Genomic DNA, 5,873 nt, shown 5'->3' on the forward strand with positions numbered 1-5,873 from the left:
GGCAACGAGCACAGCCTTGTCAAACATGTCAATTCTTTCTTTTTTTTTCTTTTTTTTTTTTCTTTGGTACACATCGTCTTACTGCCAGTACAAATGTAACAAATCTTTCCAGGGAAGTAAGATAACCTCTAGCTACCTTAACGCATTCTGACTGTACAAAAGAAGATTTTTTTACAGCCAAGAATAGTGCCATTGCTTTTTTATTTAGAAGCTTGTGTATCAAACTTGAGTTACACATCTTGAGCTAAAATACGTCATAAAGAACAGATATGTATTGGCTTGAGAGGATGTTTTTTTCTTTCCTGAAGCAACAACATGGCGGCTTATCGCCCCGAAGCAGAGAAGTCTTATCATTAACCACTCAGCCTCTTTGGGTCTGTCAGGTCCTGATCTGCCATCACTTGTCGCTTCACTTAATGAGCTATTCTCACCTGGGAAAGACCTCTCCACTCAAGCTGAAGCACTTACTGAAGCAACAGAAGCGCTCTGTTTTTTTATGTTTTTCTTCCAGTGATCATCTTTCTGTTGAACATTACTGCCTATACATCTGTTGTTGTTTTAAATCAGTTTCTTCATCCCTTCAATTATTTATTCATCCTCCTACTTTTAGTCTGATGATCTCCTACAGACCACTCATTTGATACCAGCCTGTTGCTTGTTCATCCCCAGTTCTAGTTGTCAAYTTACCACTAGATTACATGGCTTTTCCCCCATTTTGCAGGTATTCGGACGTATAAAGAAATCTCATGGATTTTTTAGAAAAACATTAGCTTCAAATGTATTTTACATCTCAGACTCTGTAAGAGTCCGGTAAACCCCCTACCTCCAACCTGTGCTTACATCAAGTGACAGTACTATGGATTTTTTTTTTTGTTTGTAAAATTTACCAATTTATGAAGCTCAGGGTACAGGTAAATATCCAACAGGGATCACATGTATGCTTAGGAGTTGCAGATTTGCCAACTCTGAATTTGTTCAAGTCTATACAGGTGTGACATTGCTGCTTCTGGTCTGTGTTTTACTGCATGTCAGCATGCAGGGAAACGGATGTCACCAAAGCAACACCTAACTTCACATGAGTCATCTGCAAACAAGCAAACAGCTCATGCTAATTAGGCAGGGAGCAAACCTCACATCCAGTTTTAGACAGGATCCGTGCACATGCTCATGTTTATATAAAGCTGCTAACTTAAGCAGCAATARGCCTGTTGTTACATTTAGCAGATTAATATCAGAYTTCATATTTAACCCCAGGATCAAGTTAAAAATTCTTGATATCAGTATGATGTGATCATTACTGATACGTCCTAAAAGGACMAGTCAAACGTTTGCATATTTAATGAGTGTTAGATAAATATCTGACTTTTAACTCACAAGGTAAACGTATACATTGGGCTGCAAAGTTGAAAAGAAAAACAATTAAATTACAATAATGTTAGTGAGCTTTGTGAATATTAGAATGAGTTGTAATGCATGCATGTCTCAGCCCATCCTGCGTGCCTGCTGCCATGAAAGGTGGGCAATCATACACTCTGCACACTAGTGGGCAGATTTTAATGAAACTTTCAACTAATCACCCTTAGCCAATGCACAAAAATAGATAAAACTCGGTTAATTTTACAGATATTTAATCTGGGGTGATAGTAGCTGAAACTCATCACTTTGGTATATGCTTAGAAGAAACATCGCAAAAGATCTTGTCTTAAAATATACAGTACCATGTTGAGCAGGTGACAGGTGATAAGCATTTCTTCAATTTATGTCAGTTTACAGTATTTAAAGCATCAGAAAATGTTTTATGGGGCAATGTTTTAAAATCATTAAGACTCCACGTTGTTGTTTCACACCTACTACACTGCAAAAACTGTCCATCTTACCAAGTTTTAAAATCTTATATCCAGCCAAAAAGTCTTTTTGATCTTGTTTTTAGACTGATTTACTAAACAAGAACTGATTATGTAAGAATAATAATTTGTTTTCAGAATGTGTAAGATTATTTGTCTTGTTAGTCTGAAAATTTGACTCAAGTTAAGTCGAAAATTTCTGCCAGTGGAGTAAGAAAATTTTACTTGGTAAGATTCTTGAAATAAGAAAAAAACAAGTCAAATCAAGTATTTCAAGAATCTTACCAAGTAAAATTTTCTTACTCCATTGGCAGAAATTTTTGGACTTAATTTGAGTCAAATTTTCAGACTAACAAGRCAAATAATCTTACACATTCTGAAAACAAGATWATTATTCTTACACAATCAGTTCTTGTTTAGTGAATCTTTCTCAACACAAGATCAAAAAGACTTTTTGGCTGGATATAAGATTTTAAAACTTGGTAAGATGGACAGTTTTTGCAGTGTAGAGCAGCAATATGCACACACATTCACACAGTAGCCATGTTTCCATCCAATTTCAATTCGAAATTTGAGCAACTTTTTAAAATTTTGCAAAAAAGGAAAAAAAAAACAAAGAAATGCGAATCAGACATGTTTCCATCAGCTGGCTTGAAGCGAATCAATTAGGTCAGACGCATACGTGTAGTAAACAGGAAGTAAAAGTCGCATCTCAGGACAGTGGAGAGAAGTTATCAGGAACGTGTCGCTACTATCAGGAAAGTTGTAATTATTCTGTCACATTAACTAGTCCTGGTGATGTTACATGCTGTCTGGAGATGTAGAGAAAGAAATGTAATTCTCTTCACGTTACGGAAATAACTGACAATACGCCGACAGCGGGAGGAGAGTCCTGCTGCCAGTCGTGGCTGCAGTCTCTCTGGTACCGGCCCGGTACCGTTCAGACAGTGACAACAGCTGATAAACCATGTGAGGTAAATGTTCGCTACATCAGAACTGATTTAACAAATGTGTTTCCATCTCTCCTTCTGCGCATTAACTCTTTTTCAAAAAACCCAAAAACCACCTCAAGTGAGCATATCAACATTTTGGTGAATTAGAAGAATTTTTTTCGAATCATGCTGTTTCCATTCACCTTTTCTGATGTGATACTTCAAAATGTGCATTGAAAAACATTGATGGAAACACGGCTAGTGACTAAGCTACACTGTAGCCACAGCTTCCCTGGGGTGTACCACTGGCCCCTCTGACCACCACCGGCAGGCAAAGTGGGAGAAGTCTTACCCAAAGAAACAAATGAGATGGGTGAAATTGGGGATTCAGCCGGCAACCCACCGGTTACAGGACAACTCTCCCACAGACACCGCAATGTATTAGTTTTTTTTTTTTTTTTGCACTGAACCCTGAGCAGAATCAACACTGCATTATTTGTTCATTTATCTCAAGTTGTCGTCATCACAGGTTTTCCTGATATCAATCATTAGAGCTTATTTTTAAATTTTGATTAGGCATGCCAGATTAAACTATTTGTTATGAGATACAATGTTTTTTACTAATCAGTTATTTGTAGTGTGCTGAAATGGCAGATGATCAATGATAAATAAGCACAGTGCATGTGCGCCACAGATGAGCATTTCCCTCCTGAGAGAAGAAGAATGTCAAATGTTGCTGCAAATCAAGCTTCGTTTGACAGCCTTTGACTCRTCTGAAGCTCCAGACACAGGTGTGGTTCTGTCATTGGACTTATGTTTTCACTAAAACTTGTTGAGTGAYTTGCTCTGGAAATGTCACGTTCACAGGAAAATCAGGACCAGTCAGTGCTGTTATACGCAATCGCACGTATTAAGATTCAATTTATCCGTTGTAAACACGACTTTACGCTAAAATGAATGCTGCGACTGCTAATCCCTACTAATCTCTGGCATGCCCATGCACACATACACACGCACACAGACACACACACACACAAACTGAAACATGCTCAAAAGGCCTCTACACCAATGGTCCCCTGCAGCTGGATCACCTCATTAACCAAGAGTGTGGATGGATTTACTGCTGGGAGACTTCACAGGAAGTGTCAGAAAGTACACACACCACACATATTGGATTATAATTTGAAAATTAGTCCATCTTTCAAAAAAACTTTAAACAGTTTCTGCTTGATGGGAAAAATATTCCTGGAGAAGGATATTATTCTGGCCTGTGTGTGGGACGGCTGTTTACTTTGTCACTTATCTATTTACTTTAACTCCTTACAGACCCTTTAAAGTAAACATGACACACACACACACACACACACACACACACAACCATGCTCATTCTTGTCTCTGCTGGAAGGGAAATCAATTAGTGCAAACTAAACTGCGTGTGTTTGTTTGGTTCGAGTAAAGCCACTGACCTTGACTGGTTCATGACCCAGAAACAAAGGCTGTATTATTCACGAGAACAGAATGGAAGACAAAAAAAAAAAAGAAAAACAAATCACAGTTTTTAGGTTGTTCAGAGCTGCCCCGTCTGCTTCAGCAGGTTTACAAGACCAGGCCTGCTCCCTGACATTATTTTCACAGTTTGAAAGCAGCTACAGACACGTAAAATGTGTCGTGGGAGGGCGACTCTGCTGATAAACATTTGCTTCTGCAAAAAMACGGAGTTGGCTCTAGGTGCATCGTGCTGTCGTTGAGAGACAAGAAACAACTTAAAATGTACATCAGTTTCACATTTAACCTGAAATCTGATCCAGTTTCACCTTTTATCACAGCTAACGTTTACCTCTGAATGCAGCTTAAGTTCAGACTGATGATTTCACAGCCACACACACACCACACAGATTCCAACCAGTATTCGTGAAAATTCCCAGACTCTCTGTTTGACACATTCTTTACTATCTACAGAAACTGATATGGAGCCCATAAACAAAAAGTCTGGACCCAGAGTCACGTAAAATTGAATATAATTTATTTTCTTAGCTTTTTTCCAACCATTGCAAGAAGAAAAATGTCAAGTTGACCCACAAGTATTTAGTTGCTAAAGGTCAAAGTCCATTTAAACACTTAGTCTCGCCTCCTTTATGTTTTCTTTTCTTGAGAATTAGATCAGTGTTTAGCTGCAAACTGTGGTAAATGTATGATGACTGATAAAAAGATATTTAATTATTTTAAATTGAATAAGCCTTAGCTTCAGCCTACTCTGTTTTTCGTAAGTTATTGATTTGTAAAATTGTTTCATTTGGTTTTCTTTTCTTGTAGTGTAAATTTACCAAAATAAATCTAAATCTAAAATAAAAAAGGGTTACGTGGAAAGCTTATGAACAATAAACATCTTACCTGTTACAGATACCTCAGTACAAAAAATAATAATAATTATAATTCTGACCAGACTGTTCCGATAGCAGCTGGTCTAAGTGGGGTAAAGGTTAAAGTAGATCACTGCTGTCCAAAAACAATCGCAGTCTCAACAATTGCATATTTTGTCATGCAAATGCTACTTTATGAACCTTTACTTCACAGTCAATTTTGCATTACATTTTTTACATTAAATTCTATAACTGCAAATGCAGATAGTGGTAACTGACAGCAGCAGCAAGCACATCCAGCAGAATAATACAATTTTCTTCAACTTTGTCAAATCAGAATAGCTGCGAGGAAAACCAAGCAAATCTGTTAGCAAAAAACAAACCAAAAGTGAAGTCATTGCTCCGAGCTAAAAATTAAAAAAAACTAAATGACATGACACTGCAAAAAAAAAAAAAAAAAAACATCTCAAACAATGAAGCGACTGGACAATCTTTCAGCTCTTCTAAAAGAGCTGAAAGCTCCAACCAGTGCTGACTTTGATCCCACACATGTAATTCCATATGCTCTGAGTTAAAACCCCAGCCTGACTGCACACTGCAGGCTTGAAACTGGACTCCGAAGTGGAGACACGTGAAGGACTGGCAACGACACGCTTCACTGCAGACCAGGCGCTGACACACGACTGAGGAAAAAAACAAAAGCCTTGAGGTTTTGCAGAAGGAGCGGGGGGTGGGGG

The sequence above is a fragment of the Austrofundulus limnaeus genome, unplaced genomic scaffold (assembly GCF_001266775.1).
Source record: "Austrofundulus limnaeus strain Quisiro unplaced genomic scaffold, Austrofundulus_limnaeus-1.0 Scaffold135, whole genome shotgun sequence".
Taxonomy (NCBI): Eukaryota; Metazoa; Chordata; class Actinopteri; order Cyprinodontiformes; family Rivulidae; genus Austrofundulus; species Austrofundulus limnaeus.